Here is a 25,402-nt window from a genome sequence, read left to right as displayed (position 1 = left end):
AGTGACTTAGCAGCAGCAGCAGCAAGGTTTCCATTCAGACATGATGGCGAGAACTACAATTTTTACAAACAAAAGCTAAAGCAGTTAGGCACCACCAAACCAGGTCTACAAGAAATGTTACAGTGACTTCTCTTAGGTGAAAAAGAAAAGGCTGCAACTTGAAATGTGAAAATTATGAAAGGAAAAACCTCTTGGTAAAGGCAAATGTACAAAGCTAGCTGGAAGGTTAAAAGACAAAAGTACTAAAATTATTTCTATCAGCAATAAGTAGTTAAGTGATACACGAAAGAAACTGGTGTCGAATGTAATGTTAAAACAGTAAACATGATGGCTAAAAATGCAGGGTTGTTAAAATGAGTCTGAATTTAGGAGATCAGCTACTTAAAATAATCATATATATATATATATATATATAGTTAATAACCATGTAATATCTTTGTATAGTGACATATCATAACTAGACTTATTGTGATCATTTTGAAATATAATAGAAATACAAATCACAGTGTTGTGTAACAGGAACTAACAGTGTTATAGACCAATTATCATACAAAAACAAACAAACAAATAAACAAAAACTCTTAGAAAAAGAGAACCAGGTTTGCAGAGAGTAAAGGGAGGGGAAATTGGATGAAGGTAGTCAAAAGATACAAACTTCCATTTTTAAGATAAATAAGTACAAGGGATGTAATGAACAACAGGATAAATACAGTTAACACTGCTGTATGCTATCTATGAAAGTTGTTAAGAAAGTAAATAAATCCTAAGTCTTATCACAAGAAAAAAATTTTTTATGTTTCTTCAATTTGTATGTATAGAGATGAAGGATGTTCCTGAGCTTCTTGTAATCGTTTCATGATACATGGAAGCCAAATCATTATGCACCTTAAAGTTATGCAGTGCTGTGTGTCAACTGTATCTCAGTCAAACTTAAAGAAAAAAATAGGATATCAAGATTGTAATTATACCCAAAGCAATCTATAGATTCAATGCAATCCCTATCAAGCTACCAATGATGTTTTTCACAGAGCTAGAACAAATAATTTCACAATTTGTATGGAAATACAAAAAACCTCAAATAGTCAAAGCAATCTTGAGAAAGAAGAATGGAACTGGCGGAATCAACCTGCCTGACTTCAGGCTCTCTACTACAAAGCCACAGTCATCAAGACAGTATGGTACTGGCACAAATACAGAAATATAGATCAATGGAACAAAATAGAAAGCCCAGAGATAAATCCACATACCTATGGACACCTTATCTTCGACAAAGGAGGCTAGAATATACAATGGAGAAAAGACAATCTCTTTAACAAGTGATGCTGGGAAAACTGGTCAACCACTTGTAAAAGAATGAAACTAGAACACTTTCTAACACCATACACAAAAATAAACTCAAAATGGATTAAAGATCTAAACATAAGACCAGAAACTGTACAACTCCTAGAGGAGAACATAGGCAAAACATTCTCCTACATAAATCAGAATAGGATCCTCTATGACCCACTTCCCAGAATATTGGAAATAAAAGCAAAAATAAACAAATGGGACCTAGTTAAACTTAAAAGCTTTTGCACAACAAAGGAAACTATAAGCAAGGTGAAAAGACAGCCTTCAGAATGGGAGAAAATAATAGCTAATGAAGCAACTGACGAAGAATTAATCGCAAAAATATACAAGCAACTCCTGCAGCTCAATTCCAGAAAAATAAACGACCCAATCAAAAAATGGGCCAAAGAACTAAATAGACATTTCTCCAAGAAGACATACAGATGGCTAACAAACACATGAAAAGATGCTCAACATCACTCATTATCAGAGAAATGCAAATCAAAACCACAATGAGGAACCATTTCACGCCAGTCAGAATGGCTGCTATCCAAAAGTCTACAAGCAATAAATGCTGGAGAGGGTGTGGAGAAAAGAGAACCCTCTTACACTGTTGGTGGGAATGCAAACTAGTACAGCCACTGTGGAGAACAGTGTGGAGATTCCTTAAAAAACTGGAAATAGAACTGCCATATGACCCAGCAATCCCACTGCTGGGCATACACACCGAGGAAACCAGAAGGGAAAGAGACACGTGTACCCCAATGTTCATCGCAGCACTGCTTATAATAGCCAGGACATGGAAGCAACCTAGATGTCCATCAGCAGATGAATGGTTAAGAAAGGAGTAGTACATATACACAATGGAGTATTACTCAGCCATTAAAAAGAATACATTTGAATCAGTTCTAATGAGGTGGATGAAGCTGGAGACTATTATACAGAGTGAAGTAAGCCAGAAAGAAAAACACCAATACAGTATACTAACACATATATATGGAATTTAGAAAGATGGTAATGACAATCCTGTATGCGAGACAGCAAAAGAGACACAGATGTATAGAACAGTCTTTTGGACTCTGTGGGAGAAGGCGAGGGTGGGATGATCTGAGAGAATAGCATTGAAACATGTATATTATCACATGTGAAACAGATCTCCAGTCCAGGTTTGATGTATGAGACAGGTGCTCAGGGCTGGTGCACTGGGATGACCCAGAGGGATGGGATGGGGAGGGAGGTGGGAGGGGGGGTTCAGGATGGAGAACACATGTACACCCATGGCTGATTCATGTCAATGTATGGCTAAAACCACTACAATATTGTAAAGTAATTAGCCTCCAACTAAAATAAATAAATTTAAAAAATAAGATTGTAGTTATAAAGGAAAATATGCCATTTAATTCAAATTCCCTTGGATACCAGCACAGAAGTAATATGTTCTAGATTTTTATAGTGTTTACTTCTAGCTTGACTGAGCAAAGGTGAATGGACTCAAAAACATGTTAACAAACTCTTAAATGTAATGTTTATATCTTCAGAGGCTGTGAATACAAATGCCCCCCACAACTCCTTTAGTTTTCCTATTTTAAAGGAGAAACTTGAGGCCTTTCTGTGACATGGACCTCCTGGGTATATACTATGGCGTGCGACCCTTACCATACACATATTCTACATCCAGATGCATCAACACCCCAGCAGTGCCAGGCACACAGGCAGCATTCAGTAAATGTTTGCTGAGCTGAAACTAGTAGTTAGCACTTGGAAATCTCATTTGAATGAATGAACAGATGCTGACCCATGAGTAATGCACCTCTTGTTGACTGTCACTGTTATTTAATGCACATTAGCAAGAAATACTGAAAATTCAGTCTTGCTCTGGAGATCTGTTCATAGAAATAAAGTTTCTTTCTTTAAATTCAGTAAACATCCCTATTTCAAGGACTGTAAATATATACTGTATAGGGCAAATAACATGTAATGTTTAAAAGCAGAACACACAATCTTTACAGCAACCGAGCACCTGCTTTTCCTAAGCAGAGAATCTTGTACGTGACTTCTTACATTCATTGAAGGAAAGAAAATGGAAATTTATTATTTTATAATAGTATAATAAAAGTCTATTTCGTTTTCTTGAAAATTAACATTTTTTCAATGGATCTTCCTTATACTCTTCAGTAAAAAGTGGACAGGGATTAAACATGGAATGTCTCAGTTTACTGTGATTTTTTTTTTCAGGAGTAACAGCCAACTATGCAAAAACTATGAGAATGGAAATTATATCCTCACCTCACCCGTGTCTTTGTATGAGGCTATCTTTGACTCCTTTCCTAGGAAGACTTCATTGGGGTAGATACATATTTGTTTTGAGATACTTGGGTTAGTAATTGCCGTAGGTGGGGTTCAAATTGAGCCTAATGTTGATTTCTGTTGTGTGGCAAAGGGTATTGTATCTCACATTCAGACTACTAGTAGCAATATTTTTGGTTCCTCAGCAGATCCCAAAGAATCCTAAGCAGGCTAAGATAAGTTACGTGAACCAAACCTGGCCAGAAAATGCTTCCTGAAAACAGGTTTAGTTTATACTTTGAAAAGAATGTGTAGAAACATTCTCAACTCTACTGTTCAGTAATTTTTTTTTTAAGAAATTGACAAAAGAGGGTTTAAAGAAAGAAAATGTGGTAATGAGAATAGGGAGTCTATTCCTCCATGCAGAGGGAGAAGAGTCAAATAAAAGGAGAAGTATTACAGTTGGAAAATTCAGTGGAGATAATGTGTGTGCACTTTACCTTCTCCATTATATAATTCACCAAAACGAGTTCTAGGAAGACAAATGATTTGACAAACGCATTCTGTGTTGAACAGAGCCAGGACTTCAATCTGAACTTCATGTTACTTGTCTATAATAGGATACCTTAAATGAACATAACCCTAGATATCTGGGATTTTGAAAGAATTATGTGAAACTGAGTGTGAGCTACTTAGTCCTGCAGAGAAAATGGAGCCACTCGTCAATATTCTAATGCTAGTGGAGGAATGCCTCCACTGAAACGTGTCTCCATGCAGATGGCATCTGGAGACTCGTAGAGGGGAAATGAGAGCATTTACATTATTTTCATTAACACCAAAGTAGAGTATATGTGTTGAAATATGGCATCAGTGAAGAAAAAGTTAGACGTAAAATTGCACTGCATGTTGTTTAATGCCCATATAATAGTAAATAAAGAATTCCACAGAAATAATGGACACTCAAGCCAAGATATTGATTACTTTAAGGATGAGAGAGGGTGACAAGCCAAGAGGGGTAAATGAAATACTTTATTATAGTAATATTTTATTTTAAAGCTAACAATGTTATTCTTTAAACCTGTGTGTATCTTAAATATCACATAACTCTTTACAAGATTGTATGAGAATAGCCTTTAATATAGGATGTGGTTATAAACTTTATGAATGTCTATGCTGATATACATTTCATTTCCCATCACACGTCCCAAATATTGAATGACAATAGCAAGTTATGATATTCACATTGTTTCAGTCTCAAAATTTAACATTTCACTTTATGAGCCTAATTTTCAGACTCTCTATTAGGTGGAGAGAAGACAGATTCTCTTCTTTCTCACACTTCACTTCTCATGACCTATTTCCACAAGACATGTTTCCACCTGTCCTGCCTGGACCCTGGCACTCTTAGGCCAACACACGCACCATCTTTTATAAATTCAGATCAGCACACTCTCATGCTTGCTTGCCTGCCTGTTTCCCTTTCTCAGTGGTGGGGAGAATCCATTTTATTAGGTTCAATGTTCTGAAAGTCTCAACTCTGTACTATGGACATCACTAAACACTGTCTCCTAATTGTTTCATAACAAGAATAGAGGCTGCTCCCTATCCTCATCACCTGGCTCCTGTAACATTTGAATCTGAGAAAAAGCAAAAGAACTTCTACTTAGATGCAACCAAATGTCCATCCAGGCTTAAAGATGTGATAATGCAGCTTGCTGCCTCAAAAATCCACCGGGAGTGATCATGAAGTACAAAACCATGTGAAAACGTATGGCACTGCATTGCACTCCAGGGACAGCTCATGATGGTCTAACTTCTCAGGAAACCTCAAGGGTGTGCATAGGTGGGAGTGAAAGTGAAGGCCAAGTTTGTACCATGTCAGAAGAAAAAAACCTAAGTGCCAGCAGAGCAGTGTCACAAAAGAGACACCAAACCTGAACTCTTATTTTCTTTCTCTCTTCTATCAAATCTATCACTGCAGCACGTGTCGTGAGGCAAATAAATACCATTTGGACAGAGAACTTGTTTGCAATTTTAACTATGAGAAAGCAAGATGTGTCCAGTGTCAGGCCAGATGTAATCAACTCTGGAGAATCTCAGGGGTACTTGTTCCGATTTGAGATTGTCCACTTAGGAAGGACTATAAAGGTTTCAGCTTTCCTGGTTGGCCTCCACTACTGACCTTGATATTAACAACAACAGGAAAGTAGATGCCCTCGTTTCCCCTCTGCTGCTCTCCAATGCCATGTGTATGGGGACAATTTTTGCAGGAAGCATTCCTCTTTTATGACCCCATAGTATTTTGACTCAGCAGCCTGTGGTACCATAAAAGTCATTACTCAGAATAATTGGTAGCTAAACCAGAGAAGTATAGCTTTTACCACATTGCCAACTGGGAGGGGCAGTCGAGAATTTGGCCTAAACTGGACTTCTGATGGGATTGCGCAGGACAGACTAGACTATTTCAGCTACACACCCGTTTAGCTTCCCAGTAGCTCTTTTAGCTTGAAAATTGGGAGAATCATTCAGGGAGCAATTGGATCTGAGAATGAATCCAATGTCACTCTCTGCTTTCTTCAATGTCACCTCAGGCTTTAGGTGGGTGATAACTGAGGCAAGGAGATTTCCAGATGTCTCAGTGGTAAAGAACCTGCCTGCCATTTCGGGAGACACAGGAGATGCAGGTTTGGTCCCTGAGTCAATCCTTGGGTTGGGAAGATTCCCCTGGAGAAGGGAATGGCAACCCACTCCAGTATTCTTGCCTGGAAAATCCCATGAACAGAGGAGCCTGAGGGGCTGCAGTCCCTGAGGTCACAAAGAGTTGTATACAACTGAACGACTGAACTTGCCCACACACAACCAAGGCAAGATTCCTAAAAAGCTTCTCAAACAGTAGTTTGGTTTTCAAATTGCACCAAGTAAGGACTGTGAAGGAGTTTCATGATGGTGTTAGGAGGGATAGTTTAGACCATGTGAAATGTAATTTTGGTTTTTTAAAACAGGCCTCTTAAAAAATTGCCTCTTGGTGAGTTACCCATTTCTCCCCTTTAAGTTTCTGTTTCCTTTTGATTTGAAGAGTTATGGTGTATCTACGAAACTGTGTTTACTACTCTGTAGTTGTAACTCAACCCCAAAGCAAGTGGACTAATTTAGTTCTCACAAAAATCTCAAGAAGATGGTGCCATTATTATCACTACTCTATAAATGAAATTGACTCAGGGAAGTTAAAGAAATTATTCAAAAACACATAGCAATTATGCCAAGTTCTGTATTGTAACTAAAGGGACTTAATTCTTGTTTGGTTAAAATTTGTAGCCTTTAAAACAACTGGATATTTGAGTTCGAGCAAACATACCTGTATATATCTAGGGCTTTTTTTCTTTTTCTCCCTATAATGGAAATAGAATTAAGTAGTGAGTAAAATGTCTGAAGAATGGATAATTTGAAAGCTCTACTTTCCAGTTTCTATCAGCCCATGTGCAATTTTGTATCTAAATTCCTTTTCAATTAACATTATATTACAAGCATTTTCTATACTGTCATAAAATGTAACTATTGTTTGCATCATATTCCATCACATAGCTATATTACCAGTTACCTAGGTGTTCTGTTCTGCAAATTAAAGCAGGTTTGAATTTCTTTCTAGCACAAATAATGATGCAATTTGTGGCTAATGTTTCTTGTGTTTTTATAATTACTTCCTTAGAATAGATCCACAAGAATTGGTCAAGGAGTATGAGAATTTTTTAAAACTATTATTGTACACACTAAACAATTTTATGTATTATAAAAATAACATGTGAGTGTGAGCTATATTATCTGTTCAATTATATATATATGTGTGTGTATATATATCAATGTATATATGAAAAATATATATACTATAAATACATGTGTGGATTATATTATCTGCACAATTCCAGATTAATGTAAAATTAGAAATAATGTTGTCAATATATTCCAGTTTAACTAACAGAGTCAAATGTTTACTGATTGAAGAAATCCATGAAATATTTTCTAATTATTGAAGAGGTAGAAAAAGATCTTTTGAAAAATTTTTCTTAATAGATACATTGCTTTATAAAGGCATTCATAGCATGGACCAAGGATCTAATTTTATCAAATTAAATGTTTATATACTGTATTGGTAAATAAATATTAAGTAATACCAGTAAATTAGAGAAGATTTTAGAAATATTGAAAGTCAGACCACAAAATGTTGGGCCGCAAAAGAGAAAATAATTTGAGATGAAGCAAGAATTTTAAAAATGTGACCTACATTGAACCACCATGGAAGTCATTCCCTAGCATTTTGTGGTCACCCTCATTCATCAACTTCTAAATATGCTCCAAACAGAGAAGTTCCCAGGTATGTGACCCTGAAACTGTCTGAGCAAACCCAGCCACCGTAAATGATCCTTAAGCTACTAAATTAATTCCAAAATATAATAAGAACTGTTTTCAAAGATGACATGTCACAGATCTAAGCAAATTTAGTGACTAAGAGGATGCCTCAATAAAATGCCAAATAAATGAGAAAGAATGCAAAAATAAGACAGTCTAGTTTTTTGTGTGTTACTTCACACAAATGTTATGAACCTTAATAAAATTAATACAATCCTGAGTTCCAGAATTTTCTTTTTCATTTCAACATCTAGATTTTTCTCAATTTCAGACCATATAGAGATATTATATAAAATAAAATCTGAAAATTACACAACTTACATAATTTAAGAGTGATTATAATAACATTCAGAGGTTGTCAGTCATTGTCAGTTAAAACAACTTCATTATAAAGAAGTTCTTCGTCTTCTCTAGGGAATAGTGATATTTTGAATGTTAATCTTGGTCCTTTCTGAGTTCCCACCGACTAAACGTTCCCTGTTAGCCTCCCAGTTATGCCACTCTATCATGTTTACAGGGATCCAAAGATCTTGCTCCCTTTTCTAGGACCCTCCGAGAAAGGGACAGCAGAGTTTGCCTCAGGCCTTATATTACTAAACTTACACGTGTTCAGTCATCTCCCCCATAACACACACATACACACATTCTGCCTAACGTGGTAGACTGAATCCCTCTCTTTTCAACATTCAGTTTAGTTCAGTTCAGTCACTCAGTCATGTCCGACTCTTTGTGACCCCAAGGCCTGCAGCACGCCAGGCCTCCCTGTCCATCACCAACTTGCAGAGTTTACTCAAAATCATGTTCATTGAGTCGGTGATGCCATCAAACCATCTCATCCTCTGTCGTCCCCTTCTCCTCCTGCACTCAATCTTACCCAGCATCAGGGTCTTTTCCACTGAGTCAGCTCTTTGCAACAGATGGCCAAAGTATTGGAGTTTCAGCTTCAGCATCAGTCCTTCCAATGAACACTCGGGACTGATCTCCTTTAGGATGGTCTGGTTGGATCTCCTTGCATTCCAAGGGACTCTCAAGAGTCTTCTCCAACACCACAGTTCAAAAGCATAAATTCTTTGGTGCTCAGCCTTCTTCACAGTCCAACTCTCACATCCATACATGACCACAGGAAAAACCATAACCTTGACTAGGTGGACCTTTGTTGGCAAAGTAATGTCTCTGCTTTTGAATATGCTATCTAGGTTGGTCATAACTTTCCTTCCAAGGAGTAAGTGTCTTTTAATTTCATGGCTGCAGTCACCATCTGCAGTGATTTTGGAACCCCCAAAAATAAAGTGTGCAACTGTTTCCCCATCCATTTGCCATAAGGTGATGGGACCGGATGCCATGATCTTCGTTTTCTGAACATTGAGCTTTAAGCGAACTTTTTCACTCTCCTCTTTCACTTTCATCAAGAGGCCCTTTAGTTCTTCTTCACTTTCTGCCATAAGGGTTGTGTCATCTGCATATCTGAAGTTATTGATATTTCTCCCGGCAATCTTGATTCCAGCCTGTGCTTCATCCAGCCCAGCATTTCTCAGGATGTACTCTGCATATATGTTAAATAAGCAGGGTGACAATATACAGCCTTGATGTACTCCTTTTCCTATTTGGAACCAGTCTGTTGTTCTGTGTCCAGTTCTAACTGTTGCTTCCTGACCTGCATACAGGTTTCTCAAGAGGCAGGTCAGGTGGTCTGGTATTCCCATTTCTTTCAGAATTTTCCACAGTTTATTGTGATCCACACAGTCAAAGGCTTTGGCATAGTCAATAAAGCAGAAACAGATGTTTTTCTGGAACTCTCTTGCTTTTTCCATGATCCAGCAGATGTTGGCAATTTGATCTCTGGTTCTCCTGCCTTTTCTAAAACCAGCTTGAACATCAGGAAGTTCACGGTTCACATATTGTTGGAGCCTGGTTTGGAGAATTTTGAGTATTACTTTACTAGTATGTGAGATGAGTACAGTTGTGTGGTAGTTTGAGCATTCTTTGGCATTGCCTTTCTTTGGGATTGGAATGAAAACTGACTTTTTCCAGTCTTGTGACCACTGAGTTTTCCAAATTTGCTGGCATATTGAATGCAGCACTTTCACAGCATCATCTTTCAGAATTTGAAATAGCTCAACTGGAATTCCATCACTTCCACTAGCTTTGTTCATAGTGATGCTTCCTAAAGACCCACTTGACTTTTCATTCCAGGATGTCTGGCTCTAGGTGAGTGATCACACCATCATGATTATCTGGGTCATGAAAATCTTTTTTGTACAGTTATTCTGTGTATTCTTGCCACCTCTTCTTAATATCTTCTGCTTCTGTTAAGTCCATACCATTTCTGTTCTTTATTGAACAAATCTTTGCATGAAATATTCCCTTGGTATCTCTAATTTTCTTGAAGAGATCTCTAGTCTTTCCCATTCTATTATTTTTCTCTATTTCTTTGCATTGATCACTGAGGAAGGCTTTTTTTTTATCTCTCCTTGTTATTTTTTGGAACTCTGCATTCAAATGGGTATATCTTTCCTGTTCGCCTTTGCTTTTCACTTCCCTTCTTTTCACAGCTATTTGTAAGGCTTCTCAGACAGCTGTTTTGCTCTTTTTCATTTCTTTTTCTTGGGGATGGTCTTCATCCCTGCCTCCTGTACAGTGTCATGACCTCCATTCATAGTTCATCAGGTACTCTGTCTAACAGATCTAGTCCCTTAAATCTATTTCTCACTTCCACTGTATAATCGTAAGGGATTTCATTTCAGTCATACCTGAATGGTCTAGTGGTTTTCCCTACTTCCTTCAGTTTCAGTCTGAATTTGGCAAGAAAGTGTTCATGATATGAGCCACAGTCAGCTCCCAGTCTTGTTTTTGCTGACTGTATAGAGCTTCTCCATCTTTGGCTTCAAAGAATATAATCAGTTTGATTTCGGTGTTGACCGTCTAGTGATGTCCATGTGTAGAGTCTTCTCTTATGTTGTTGAAAGAGGGTGTTTGCTATGACCAGTGTGTTCTCTTGGTAAAACTCTATTAGCCTTTGCCCTGTTTCATTCTGTACTCCAAGGCCAAATTTGCCTGTTACTCCAGGTGTTTCTTGACTTCCTACTTTTGCATTCCAGTCCCCAATAATGAAAAGGACATCTTTTTTGTGTGTGTTAATTCTAGAAGGTCTTGTAGGTCTTCATAGAACCGTTCAACTTCAGCTTTTCAGCATTACTGGTCAGGGCATAGACTTGGATGACTGTGATATTGAACGGTTTTCCTTGGAAACACTAACCAACTCTTACTCTGCTTCAGTTTTCTCTTTCCCCCTTAGGGAATAGAATCCTAAGAAAGTTCTCTCTCCTTCTCAGTACTTCCCTGCCTTGGCCTTTTGTTAGTGATAATGAAAGGCAAACAGCATATTTCTTCAGTTTCAAGCACACCTTTTTCTAGGGAATTTTAAGATTCAAGTCCACCGTAGCATGTGGGGAACAGACGTAAATTATATACTCTCCATCCACATTTTTCGTGATGGACTGAAATGTACTTTGAAGGAACATCGAAGTGGGAGATACATTTTGTTTGATGATGAATGGATATGGTAAACCATAGAATTAGTTTAATCAGGTAAGTTCTTGATTGACCACTCCCTACCTCACTCTAAAACCTAAATACTATGTTGTATTGCAATGAAATTTGTATGTGAAGCCAAATTTCTCTTCTGCTAGTTTATAAACCAGAGAAGGCAATGGCACCCCACTCCAGTACTCTTGCCTGGTAAATCCCATGGATGGCGGAGCCTGGTAGGCTGCAGTCCATGGGGTCACTAAGAGTCGGACACGGCTGAGTGACTTCACTTTCAATTTTTCACTTTCATGCATTGGAGAAGGAAATGGCAACCCACTCCAGTGTTCTTACCTGGAGAATCGCAGGGATGGGGAAGCCTGGTTGACTTCAGTGTACCGGGTCACACAGAGTCGGACATGACTGAACCGACTTAGCAACACAACAGCAGTTTGTAAACATCTCAAGAGGAAGATGTATTTTTTCTTATTCACTTCTCTAACTCAACTAGAAGTGTGCCTGACCCATGAAAGTGAAAAGAAAGTGAAGTGTTAGTTGCTCATTCGTGTCTGATTCTTTGTGACCCCATGGACTGTAGCCTACCAGGCTGTTCTGTCCATGGAATTCTCCAGGCAAGAATTCTGGAATGGGTTTCCATTCTCTTCTCCAAGGGATCTTTCTGACCCAGGGATTGAACCAGGTCTCCTGCCTGACAGGCAGAGTCTTTAGCATCTGCGCCATCAGGGAAGTCTTAGTAGTAGTAGTAGTGTTAGTCGCTCAGTCGTGTCCGACTCTTTTCAACTCCCCAGACTGTAGCTCACCAGGCTCCTCTGTCCATGGGATTCTCCAGGCAAGAATGGGGGAGTGGGTTGCCATTCCCTTCTCCAGAGGATCTTCCTGACCCAGGGATCGAACCTGGGTCTTGTGCATTTCAGGCAGATTTTTTACCATTAAGAACACTCAGTAAATGCTGCTGCTGCTAAGTCTCTTTAGTCGTGTCTGACTCTGTGCAACCTGAGATGGCAGCCCCGTGTCTGACTCTGTGCAACCTGAGATGGCAGCCCACCAGGCTCCTCCGTTCCTGGGATTCCCCAGGAACACTGGAGTGGGTTGCCATTTCCTTTTCCAATCACTCAGTAAATACTTATGGAATAAATGAATAGTTTTGGTCTCAGGGATTGAACTACCTAAGTTTCCCCTGATTAACAGCATCTGTGAATCACTGTAACATAGCCTGGCTACAGTATAAAAACATCAAAATGCTAGACCAATGATTAGGAAATAGGGAAGGAGGGCTCAGCAATTTTAATGAAAGAATCATATTTTAATTTGTCCTCTTTTCATGAGCAAGTCCAATTTGGGGGTGTCCCAACTGTGAAACAAGCTGGTCAGGTATGTGAGGTCACACAGAAGAATAATCTTTCCAGCAATGTCAAGAAATGTATTTACTTTTTCACCATCAATAATTTCATTCATGATATATTATTAATTTATTAAATAAATTGTATTATATTTTATACAACATAAAACATATTAAATTATCTTAACTTTTGTAGTTTAATGGCTTTCATGCCATTATCACATCTAATCTCTAAAAAATATATTGAAATTTAGGAACTGATAGGTCTTGACCACAGTGACACAGCTTAAAGAGGTAAATTGAATCTAAATCTTCTCACTCCAGGTGTTCTTTCCATCATGTCATAGATGCACAACCTTCTGGTGGAGAACTCACAGCTGAATCAGTCATAAACTGTCCAAGTATAGGGTCCGCACAAATGACCATTATTCAAGTAGAAATTGGAAGTACCATCAGAGAAACCAAGTAACTTGCAATGGGAGGATAAAAGAGTGAAAGCTGATTTCCCTCTGGGGGAAGGGAAACGTCTTCCCTGACTGGTGGATGAATGGGACTTTTAGGATGCCAAGAATTAGGATTGTAGGGAAAGATAATTTTAAATTGGAGAAATTGCATAAGCAAGCACAGAACTTGGGTTGAAGATCAAGGAACAGCAAGTGGCTTAGTTTGGCAGGATCTTGAATGGGTGTAGAGCATAATATGGTAGGAAAGGTCAGCTGGGGCCAGATTGTGAGGAACCTGAATTCCAGACTAAGGCATTCAAATTATTATTGAGACAGTGATCACTGAGGATGCAGGTTTTCTGAGTGGACCATTGAAATTGTTAATGGGGGAATGTTATGCTTGAGCTCTGGCCACTGTACTCCTATCCCTCATTTTTTTTTTTTTAATCAAATCTAATATACGTGCACCTGTTTCTTTGGCTGATGTCAGGAAATCCTTTGCTATTTCCCCAGGGTAATATTTTCCTTGTATACCTCAAAAAGGGAAACTGAAGATCCTATGAGCATTTCCAAGAAATAGGCTGTCCCAGGGCAGTGAGCCCTGACTTCTGCCTGGCAAAACAGGCCTGCTTTGAGCAGGGTGTGCACTGCACACATTCAGTTGATAGCAATGGGAAAAGCAGATATTCCATCTGCCAACAATCAAACACATAAAATCACACAGGAATGTACAGTATGCTGGTCTGAACTACATAGGCGTTTGCCCCAACCAATAGAAAAGACCTGCCTATTTATGTCCCCTGGTAAGGACATTAGTGAAGAAAAGCTTTGATGTTTAAGCAATCATTTAATTGATTCTACTGTTGGATCCAGAAGTCCAGGGTTGGTTTCAGGAATGAACACTGAACATTTTTAATGGCACTTTGAATAAACAGAGGCGTGTGGTTGAAACAGTAAGTAGATAGACCATTATCTGTAAAATATTCTGAGTATGCAGAATTTAAACTTTGCTTTTCAAAATTTGTACTGCCAGTGTTGTTGAATTTAGGTTTTAGGTACTGCATCCCTGGGAATCTAAAAAAACAACACGGATTCTCAAATGTGGTTGTGTGAGTTTTGTGAGGACAAGGTCAATGGAAAGGATTTAGATGACTACAGGAGGACACATCTGTCCTTGGATTTTTATGATTAGAATTGGAGTCAATTTCTCATCCCTTTACTTCACCCCATACATCCAATGAATTTACCCAGTCCTATCAATTCATCTTTGACAAAAATACGTCATTTGCCCCTTTTATATCAAGAGCTGACTCCAGGACCTCATCGCCTTCTTCCTGGATGAGTGTAATGGTTTCTTAACTGCTTTCCCTGCCTCCAGCCTCTTCTTTCTCCTATCCAATCTGTGAACTACATCCCTTTTCCCTCTTTCCAACCTGCAGGCATTCCAAACTAGCATTCTTAAAATACTGCTGTTGTTCTCTTACTCATCTGTTCATACCACCTTATGGTTCCTCACCGCCTACAACGGATACTCCTTGATTCCAGTATCCATTCACACACACCCTTCACTATGCTACACTGTTGACATTTTTCAATTTCATGTTTTTCTGAGATTTCCTCCCCACCTCATCTTTTTTTTTTTTTTTAATTGGAGGCTAATTACTTTACAATATTGTATTGGTTTTGCCATACATCAACATGAATTTGCCACTGGTATACACATGTTCCCCATCCTGAACCCCCCTCCCACCTCCCTCTCCATCCCATCCCTCTGGGTCATCCCAGTGCACCAGCCCCGAGCATCCTGTATCATGCATCGAACCTGGACTGTCAGTTCGTTTCTTATATGATATTATACATGTTTCAATGCCATTCTCCCAAATCATCCCACCCTCTCCCTCTCCCACAGAGTTCAAAAGACTGTTCCATACATCTGTGTCTCTTTTGCTGTCTCGCATACAGGGTTATCATTACCATCTTTCTAAATTCCATATATATGCGTTAGTATACTGTAATGGTGTTTTTCCTTCTGGCTTACTTCACTCTGTATAATAGGCTCCAGTTTCATCCACCTCATTAGAACTGATTCAAATGAATTCTTTTTAATGGCTGAGTAATACTCCATTGTGTATATGTACCACAGCTTTCTTTATCCATTCATCTGCTGATGGGCATCTAGGTTGCTTCCATGTCCTGGCTATTATAAACAGTGCTGCGATGAACATTGGGGTACACGTGTCTCTTTCCCTTCTGGTTTCCTTGGTGTGTATGCCCAGCAGTAGGATTGCTGGGTCATATGGCAGTTCTATTTCCAGTTTTTTAAGGAATCTCCACACTGTTCTCCATAGTGGCTGTACTAGTTTGCATTCCCACCAACAGTGTAAGAGGGTTCCCTTTTCTCCACACGCTCTCCAGCACTTATTGCTTGTAGACTTTTGGATGGCAGCCATTCTGACTGGCGTGAAATGGTATCTCATTGTGGATTTGATTTGCATTTCACTGATAATGAGTGATGTTGAGCATCTTTTCATGTGTTTGTTAGCCATCTGTATGTCTTCTTTGGAGAAATGTCTATTTAGTTCTTTGGCCCATTTTCTGATTGGGTCATTTATTTTTCGGGAATTGAGCTGCAGGAGTTGCTTGTATATTTTTGAGATTAGTTGTTTGTCAGTTGCTTAATTTGCTATTATTTTCTCCCATTCTGAAGGCTGTCTTTTCACCTTGCTTATAGTTTCCTTTGTTGTGCAGAAGCTTTTAATTTAAATTAGATCCCATTTGTTTATTTTTGCTTTTATTTCCAGTATTCTGGGAGGTGGGATCCCACCTCATCTTTTGATTAATATACTCTTTCCTCTGATCTTCCTCTTTATCAACCTAAATCTCAACTTTTCCATGGCTACAACTTTTCTCATTGGTTTCTAAGTTTTTAGAACTTATTTCCAAATTAATGTTTCAACTCCTGACTCTAGCACTAAATTATAGACTGCCTTCTTTGGTTATTTACCCACTTTCATCGGAGTCTTGTCCCCCAAAGTGATTTTATGTGCCAAGAAGGTGAGGATCATTTGTGGTTTCACTTTTGTAACCTCCAGTGTTCAGCACCTTTGTAGACGGACTTCAAAAAAACTGCTTTAAAAATGAGTTTGATAGAATAGAACCGAATTATTTTCTCACAGACAAAATAAATAAATGGCAAAAAGTTTAACTAACTTATTTTATCCCTAAATCAGAGAAAGAATTTAAAAAATAAGATAAAAAGCAATAACTAACAATTAAGTTACTGTTTATTTTGTTCCACATACACTTTTATGAACATTTAATGCCTGATTTTATTTAATTTCTTCACCAACCTTGTGAAGTAGATACTAACATCATTCTCATTGTATAGAGAAGGAAACTAAAACTTATTGGGATTAAGACATTTGTCCAAGGTCACACAGATGGTTAATGATGTTTAAGCATATGCTGTTCACTTTAGAAAGCATATTATTAATTACTCCTTGCTCTGGTCTGAATATTTGTGTGTGTGTTAGTTGCTCATTTGTGTCAGATTCTTTGCAACCCTATAGGGTGTACCCCGCCAGGCTCCTCTGTCCATGGGATTACCCCGGCAAGAATACTGGAGTGGGTTGCTATTTCCTTCTCCAGGGGATCTTCCTGACCCAGGGATCTAACCTGGGTCTTCTGCATTTCAGGCAGACTCTTTACTGTTTGAGCCACTAGGGGCTTAATATTTGTGTCCCCTCAAAAGTCACAGCTTGAAATCCTCTAAAGTGATGGTAATAGGAGGTGGGAACTTTGGGAAGTGATAAGGCCTCGAACTGTAGGAAATAAATTTCTGTCGTTTATAAGCTACCCATCTGTAGGATATTGTTATAGCAGCCCAAACAGACTAAGACACTCCTATAACCTAGATTTCTTAGAGGAGCATTAACTCACCATGTGTTGTTTATTAATACAATTATATTTTTATGATAAAACATGTTACCCATCTAATGTGAGACTACTGGTACTAGAATGAAAAACAACTCCACTCATATAAGGGCTTCTCAGGTGGCTTAGTGGGTAAAGAATCCTTCAGAAATGCAGGAGACAAAGGAGATGCAGGTTCAAACCTTGGGTCAGAAAGATCTCCTGGCGGAGGGTGTGGCAATCCACTCCAGTATTCTTGCCAGGAGAATCCTATGCAAAGAGGTGCCTGGTGGGCTACAATCCATGGGGTCGCAAAGAGCAAACAACTGAAATGACTGAACATGCACATGCATTACTCATATAAAGAGAAAGTGGAAATGACTATAGGAAAAACAAATACATTCTGATTGAGATGGAAAGAATCATAGAATAAGGTAAGAAGCATTAATACAAGCATATAACTTATGCATTATGATTTATATTTTGTAGTCTTAATATATAGTGCACTGTTATTTATAATCAATAACCATTATTTTCAATAAGAATTGACTATTATTCTGCTGACTTTAGCCATAATTTGTCTTTCATTGGAATTTTTTGTTTAGTTTGGAGTTTGATGGCTGAAATTAGTTGTAAAGATAATAAAGTTAGGAAAATACTTCTAAATTTAGGATTATTTCTCTAAAGACATATTGTAGAATTTTATAGTAAGCAAGCCATTCCAGCTGATATAAATTTTCAATGAAAATACATAAATGGAAAATCAGTATTCTTCTAGCAGAAGTAAATATTATGAGTTTGGGAAAAACAACCTTCTGACTAAGAATTATCATTGCATAACATCCGTGTTTAATATATAATGTTTTATGTGAATGCTATTAAAGTAGTGGGAGCTCCACCTTGCCCTTGGAATGTCTACGCATGTCTTCAATAGCAGAGACATTCAAAAACTGGTTACAAATGGTGGCCAGAAGTTTCTCATGACATCAGTTATCTCCACGAATTAACTTAGGGCTGAAGAATCTCAGACAGGAAGCAGGACACTGTGGATGTCCAAAAGGTGAGCAGGAGCTTGGAAAAAGGAAAGATGGTTCTACTTTGGCTAAAAGACTTTATGTAATTCTCAGTAGTTTCAGTTAGATTACCTCTAACAGCAAGGGCATCCAAATAGCTTAGTTTAGAACAATGTAGAAGTCAAACACTCTGGAACCAATAGTGATAAAGAGTAATGAATAATCAATTTATTGAATAAATCACTCAAAAAATAGTTTTTATCCAACACCTTTATACAATAAGCACCCTACTAAGCACAGAGTTTATATGTCTTCAAGGAGGTCAGCGTGGGTTTGAACCAATAATCTGTAAAACAGAAGTAGGCTATGACTGACATTTAGGGCCCTGGAGGTATCATCGTGGCCGGGGACTGAAATAGATGCTGCAAAGTTGCTTGAAAATTTTTTTCTTCATCTCCCCAGACTCTAGGTATTTCAAAGGGAAAGCAAAAGTGCTTATTCACTTAGTTCAGTAGAGACAGGAGTCATTTTGTCCCAATCGGCCCAGAGAGCTTTGACCTGAGCCAAGCTCAGCTTTAGACCTGAGGCTCTTCAGAGATCTTGCAGTGTGTTCTAATCCTGGAAAAACAGAATTGGGGCTGGGGATAAAATCTACAGTATATCTCATCTGGACTATTACCTTACAAAGGACCTTACTTTTAAATCAGCATCTTAATTGAGTCTTGGGTTCAGTAAAGTTTGAGAATCTCTATCTTAACACAGAGCAGTAGTTCTTAACTGGAAGTGATTTTGCCCCTAAGAGGACACAGAGTAAGTGGATGCTGCTGGTGTCTAGAGAGTAGAAGCCAGAGATGTTGCTCAACATCCTGCCATACACAGGACAATCCCCAGAACAACAACAAAAAAATTATCCAGCCCAGAATATCAATGGTGCTGTAATCCTGGCATAGAGCAAACAACATCATGCCCATGTAAGTGATCAATAAATGTGAAGTGGGTAGAGAAAAGTAAAGCTGAGGGCTCTTTTTGAGGGCTCAGGTGCATTTCTTCTGGGACACGCCTGGTGGGGGTGCTTCACAGCTTTGTAACCTGTCCAGGTGTGTGGGGACACGGAGCCCAGGACCTCCGAAAACTCATCCACTTCAGTGACTATGCATCACATTTAACAACCTATAAGAGAGACATTCTTTTTATTTTTTAATGTTCAGGGTGTCCCAGACAGTAAAGAAATCTGTCTGCAATGTGGGAGACCCAGGTTTGATCCCTGGGTTGAGAAGATCCCTTGGAGAAGGGAATGGATACCACTCCAGTATTCTTGCCTAGAGAATCCAATAGACAGAGAAGCCTGGTGGGTTACAGTCCATAGTGTCACAAAAAGTTGGACATGACTAAGCAACTAATACTTTCACTTTTCATTTTACACATATAATTCTATAATACTAGATAAGATATAAAAATTAAATACAATATTTGGATAGAGTTATTTCTGACTCTTTTTTATTCCAGTACAATTTCTCTCTTTTGATTTTTGGCTGAAAAGGTCCCCAGCTCTGTGTTGAGGTTCTCTGGCATAGATAACACTTTGACTATATAGCATCAAGAAAGAAAGAAAAAAAAAAAATGAGGATTCAATGATTCAGTTATAGTTGGGCTTCCTTGGTGGCTCAGATGGTAAAGCGTCTTCCTGCAATGCAGGAGACATGGGTTCTATCCCTGGGTTGGGAAGATCCCTTGGAGAAGAAAATGGCAACCCACTCCAGTACTCTTGCCTGAAAAATTCCATAGATGGATGAGCCTGGTAGGCTATAGTCCATGAGATCACTAAGAGTCGGACACGACTGAGCAACTTCACTGGTTCATTTGTTCCATCTTAAAATCAATTCTTATTTTTTTTTAATATTTATTTATGTAGGAAGTCTTAGGATATATATAAAATGTTATAACACAGTATAGATTTTTCCACAAGTTCTGTGAAGAATTTGGACACAGACTATGTTATTTTCCTCTTTTTGAAAAATATTTTAGAAGTTCTAGTCTGTTCAGGTCAGAAGTAAAAATGAATTTGAAAGACTGGAAAATCTTTAATAGAATATAAAAACATTTTTCTTGGGTGGCCTCCCTGTAACTCATCTTTTTTTTCTTCTTCTTATCACTTATATTTTCAAACATGTTTCAATATCAGATAAGTGAATTAAAAGGAAAGAACTTCTTTTAAAATCTATCTAAAGAAAGGAGAAATGCAAAAACTAATTGATAAGGGTGTCTTACACTTTCTCTTTAGCATTTAGTATGAAGCTGACTTTCACTGTTGTCTAATAAAATAACGCAGAGTGAAAAGTTCAAATATTAGGCTTTCCTGTGGAGCTTGTTTCATGAGGTCTTGAGAGCCAACATTAGCGGAGTGACAGATGGGCGTTCATGTTTCTGTCTAGTCTGTGGTGTACTGCTGAGATGGCTACTTGAGGCAAATAAAAATCTCCAAACCAAAATGTAACCTTCATTTCAGAAGTTCAGTGACCTAAGGTGAAAGAACTTTGCTTCGCCTCCACTAACTTCCTCTGCCCTTCACCAACCCCTCTCTCCAAATTGCCTCCCTAAAGCTAAACAAACAAAAACGGCAAAACTCCAGACTTCTCAACAAAAGGCATTTTGTGTTCTACCCAACTGTTGTGTACAATATATGAAAGTCTCAGTCATGGCAAAAGGAAACTTACATTAAATTAACATTCCCCCAAACAACTTAAAATCAATGGATGTGTTTTTCTCCAGAGAAATCCATAATTACCTTGGCTTCTGCACAGAAGAAAATAACAGAGTTTCATAGACAGTTTTTTGAGTTGACTATAGTTCAGATCAAGGCCCACATATGCTATAAATCTTTGTAATGGCAAGTAACTATCAGGGACCTATCTACTGAGCCATTTAGCAATTTAAGTGGTCCACACCAGAATGTCCAAACAGATTGCAACAAGTGTTCATTTCTCATGGAGTACCCCGAAATAACCAATAGACAAAGTTAAGGTGGCATCTTAGACATTTAAGCCTGTGTGTGTGTAATAAGGGTGCCAGATAAAATACAGGGCACCCAGTTTACATCTGAATTTCAGAGAAGCAATAGATAGCTTTCTCTTAGTATAAATATGTCCCAAACATTATATAGGACATACTTATACTAAAAAAGCATTTATTATGTATCTGAAATTCAAACATAATGAGGTATTCTCTATTTTTATTTTGTATTTGCTAAGGCTGGCAACCCCACCTATGAAGAATTTCAAACTTTAATTTTAGAATTCCTGTTATTAAACACTAAACAGTTGGATAAATATATACTTATATATATATAATTTTAAACTATGCAGGTATATGAAATGTAAGAAATTGAATGCCAGTACTAGCAGGCACAATCAGTGTAAAGATAGTTAATGAATAATAATATAAAAACGGTTGTGGAGTTTTTGTAAACCTGAGACATACTTAACCCATCTCACACACAGGTTAACCTGTGTGTTAACCTTGATGCTTTATAATTGTGATGTTTTGGGTCATGGGCAGCCACCTGTCCAGAGATTATCTGATAGAATTGGATATTTAATTCACCTTTGATGCCATCAATTTAGTCAATCTAAATTTGACCAAAGCAGCATTATTCTCTATCTGCAACTAAACAGTTGTTCTCAGATGATGTGTAGATTCCAGAGTAACATTTTCTTTCTATGGGTTCTTGATAAATGTATTTTTGCGGTCAATTTAGGATTTTGCTTCAAAGACTAGTTCTGCGATTTGTTTGTTGCATTAATTGGATTAACTCTCTAAACCTCAGTTTTAAAAAAAAAATTTTATTTATAGAATGAAAGAAAAATACTAACTCTCAATAAGCTGTTGAGATTACAAACTATTCAATGAGACCATGCAATTAAAACAGTGACTGACACTTATTAATGGTTAAGCTATCAATTCCCTGGGTGCCAGGAGTTTCTCTGTCTTGTTCATTATATAGCATCAGCTCCAAGTGCATTGCTTAGGACATAATGGGAACTCACATATTTTATGAAATAATACTTCTATAAATAACTGTAGTAGTAGAGGTAGTCCTAGAGTACCTGATAAAGCCAGAACTTTAATATTTTAAAAGAAACAATTGGTATTTGTGAGTTTCTGAAAGCTTTGTGTTTGGGGCAGTGTGGAAACAAATTTTTAAAACAGATACATTTTAATAAAATCACCAGTTAGACTCTTGAGTTACCCCACTAAGTACCAATCCAAGGTGTGGTAATATGAGGTCATCTTATATTTGAATATAGATGCTGCAAATTGTGTTGTTTTCTGTTTGTTCACTAGCAAAAGTTGTAGTTTTTCTGCTTTATTCCTTTGAAAAATCAGAGTAGTCATTATATAAAGCATAGATTTTGATTGAATCGTAGACATGCCTCATATGATGCTGTTTAAGATTAAAGCAACATTCAGGAAATATTCTATTTACTATTATTATTGTCCTAGATAGACTCTAGGTCATAGTCCATGAGTAGAGAAGGGTTGTAGAGAAGACTTTTTTTGAAGAAAAAGATATTCCAACCTATGATCTTCCCTGGGTGGTGGATGAGGAATTTTAACATGGGAAGATGACCTTCCATTCTGTAAGAGTAAGAGTTTCAAGATCAGACTTGGAGACATGGAAATATCCAAAACACAAACACCACGAAGGATAAAGCTGGTGGAGGTTAATCTGGTAACTGCTGTGGAAAAACTGGTTGGGATCTTAAGGTATGTTTAATTCCTATGATTTCATCCAGCCATAAAATTAAAAGATATTTGCTCCTCAGAAGGAAAGGTATGACAAACCTAGACAGAGTATTAAAAAGCAGAGATGTCACTTTGCTAACAAAGGTCCATATGCTCAAAGCAATGGTTTTATCAGTAGTCATGTACAGATGTGAGTTGGATCATAAAGAAAGTCAGGTGCCAAAGAATCGATAGTTTAGAACTGTAGTGCTGGAGAAGATGGTGGAGGAATAGGATGGGGAGACCACTTTCTCCCTGACAAATTCTTCAAAAGAACATTTGAACGCTGAGTAAATTCCACAAAACAACTTCTGAATGCCGGCAGAGGACATTAGGCAACCAGAAAAGCAGCCCATTGTCTTCAGAAGGAGATGTTTTAGCAATGGTGCTGTATAGATGAAGTCTTGAGGCTACTGTAAAAATAAGACTGAAAACTAGAAGCAGGAGGCTTAAGTCCAAATCCTGAGAACACCAGAGAACTCCTGACTCCAGGGAACATTAATTGACAGGAGCTCATCAAACGCCTCCATACCTACACTGAAAGGGCCAACAAGTTCCAGGGCAAGACATACCATGCAAATTCTCCAGCAACACAGGAACACAGCCCTGAGCTTCAATATACAGGCTTCCCAAAGTCACTCCAAATCCATTGGCATCTCATAACTCATTACTGGACACTTCATTGCACTCCAGAGAGAAGAACTCCAGCTCCACCCACCAGAACACCGACACAAGCTTCCCTAATCAAGAAACCTTGACAAGCCACCGATACAACCCCACCCACAGTGAGAAAACTCCACAATAAAGAGAACTCCACAAACTGCCAGAATATAGAAAGGCCACTCCAAACACAGCAATATAAACAAGATGAAGAGACAGAGGAATACCCAGCAGGTAAAGGAACAGGATAAATGCCCACCAGAACTGTGGTGCTGGAAAAGACGCTTGAGAGTCCCTTGGACTGCAAGGAGAACAAACCAGTCAATCCTAAAGGAAATCAACCCTGAATATTCACTGGAAGGACTGATGCTGAAGTTAAGGCTTCCCAGGCGCTAGTGGTAAAGAACCTGCCTGCCAATCCTAGAGATATAAGAAACATGAGTTCAATCCCTGGGTGGAGAAGATCCCCTGGAAGAGGGCATGGCAACCCACTCCAGTATTCTTGCCTGGAAAATCCCATGGACAGAGAAGCCTGGTGGGCTACAGTATGGTCCATACGGTCAAAAAGAATTGGCCTTGACTGAAGTGACTTTTCACACATGATTTTGAAGTTGAAGCACCAATACTTTGGCCACTGATGTTAAGAGTTGACATATTGGAAAAGACCTGGGAAAGATTGAGGGCAGAAGTAAAAGGCGGAAACAGGATGAGTTGGTGTTATAGCATCACCAACTCAATGGACAGGAGTTTGAGCAAACTCTGGGAGATGGTGAAGGACAGGGAAGGCGGGCATGCTGCAATCCATGGAGTCACCAAGAGTTGGAAATGACTGAATAACAATTATTCCTATAAAAGTCAAGAATAGCCATGTGAGACACTGAAACTTATACTTCTATCATTCCTTTAATATTCAATGAAATTTTTCAGAACACCGCAGGAAGCCTGTAGACACGTTTGGAAAATTAATCAAGGGCTTTGTGTCCCTGCTTGGAGAAGGCTGGGCTAAGGAGTGAGCTCGCAGAATCCGATTATGAGATGATGTGATTTGACCTGCAAGGCCTCTGGAACAAAGGCTGTGAGTCCAAATGTCTGGCTGAGCTGAAAAGAGACCACCAGGATGGATTCATAGAACATGTAAGAATTCCTCAGCAATTCCCGATTCCCAGAAATCACATGGGAAGAGGAACACAGCACAAAAATGGACTTCCTGAAATTGATTTGGATATTACAAGAACCGTAGTTTTATGTTGCATTACAAGTAGGTGAGGTTTGGGGACACACTGACTGCATTATGTTCATCTTGGCAGCCAGAAAGCTTAGAGTGGAAAGTATGGCTTAATTATAATAATAATCTCACCCGGAATTCCTAAAATCATTAAAAGCTACCAGGAAGGGAAATCCAACTACAACACCTTCTCTCCTCTTAAATGATTTGTGACCTTTCTTTTAATCTTTATTATTATAGCAACGTATTGTGTGTTTACTCAGGGGATCTGACTTGAGCATAAGCCGGGATTTAGATCCGCCGAGGCATGTGCAGTGAACCGGAAGGCAGCCTGTCAGGAGTCTGGTCAGATGAGTGACTAGGAAGACTGCTGAGGAAGATAGAGTCACTCACAAGCCTGGCCCCCAAATAGACCCACAGAGTTGGAGGGGAGAGGTGACTCTGCATAATCATTTTTTCACTT

Source organism: Bos javanicus, chromosome 6 (genome assembly GCF_032452875.1).
Source record: "Bos javanicus breed banteng chromosome 6, ARS-OSU_banteng_1.0, whole genome shotgun sequence".
Lineage (NCBI taxonomy): Eukaryota > Metazoa > Chordata > Mammalia > Artiodactyla > Bovidae > Bos > Bos javanicus.
This window is presented reverse-complemented; position numbering follows the sequence as displayed.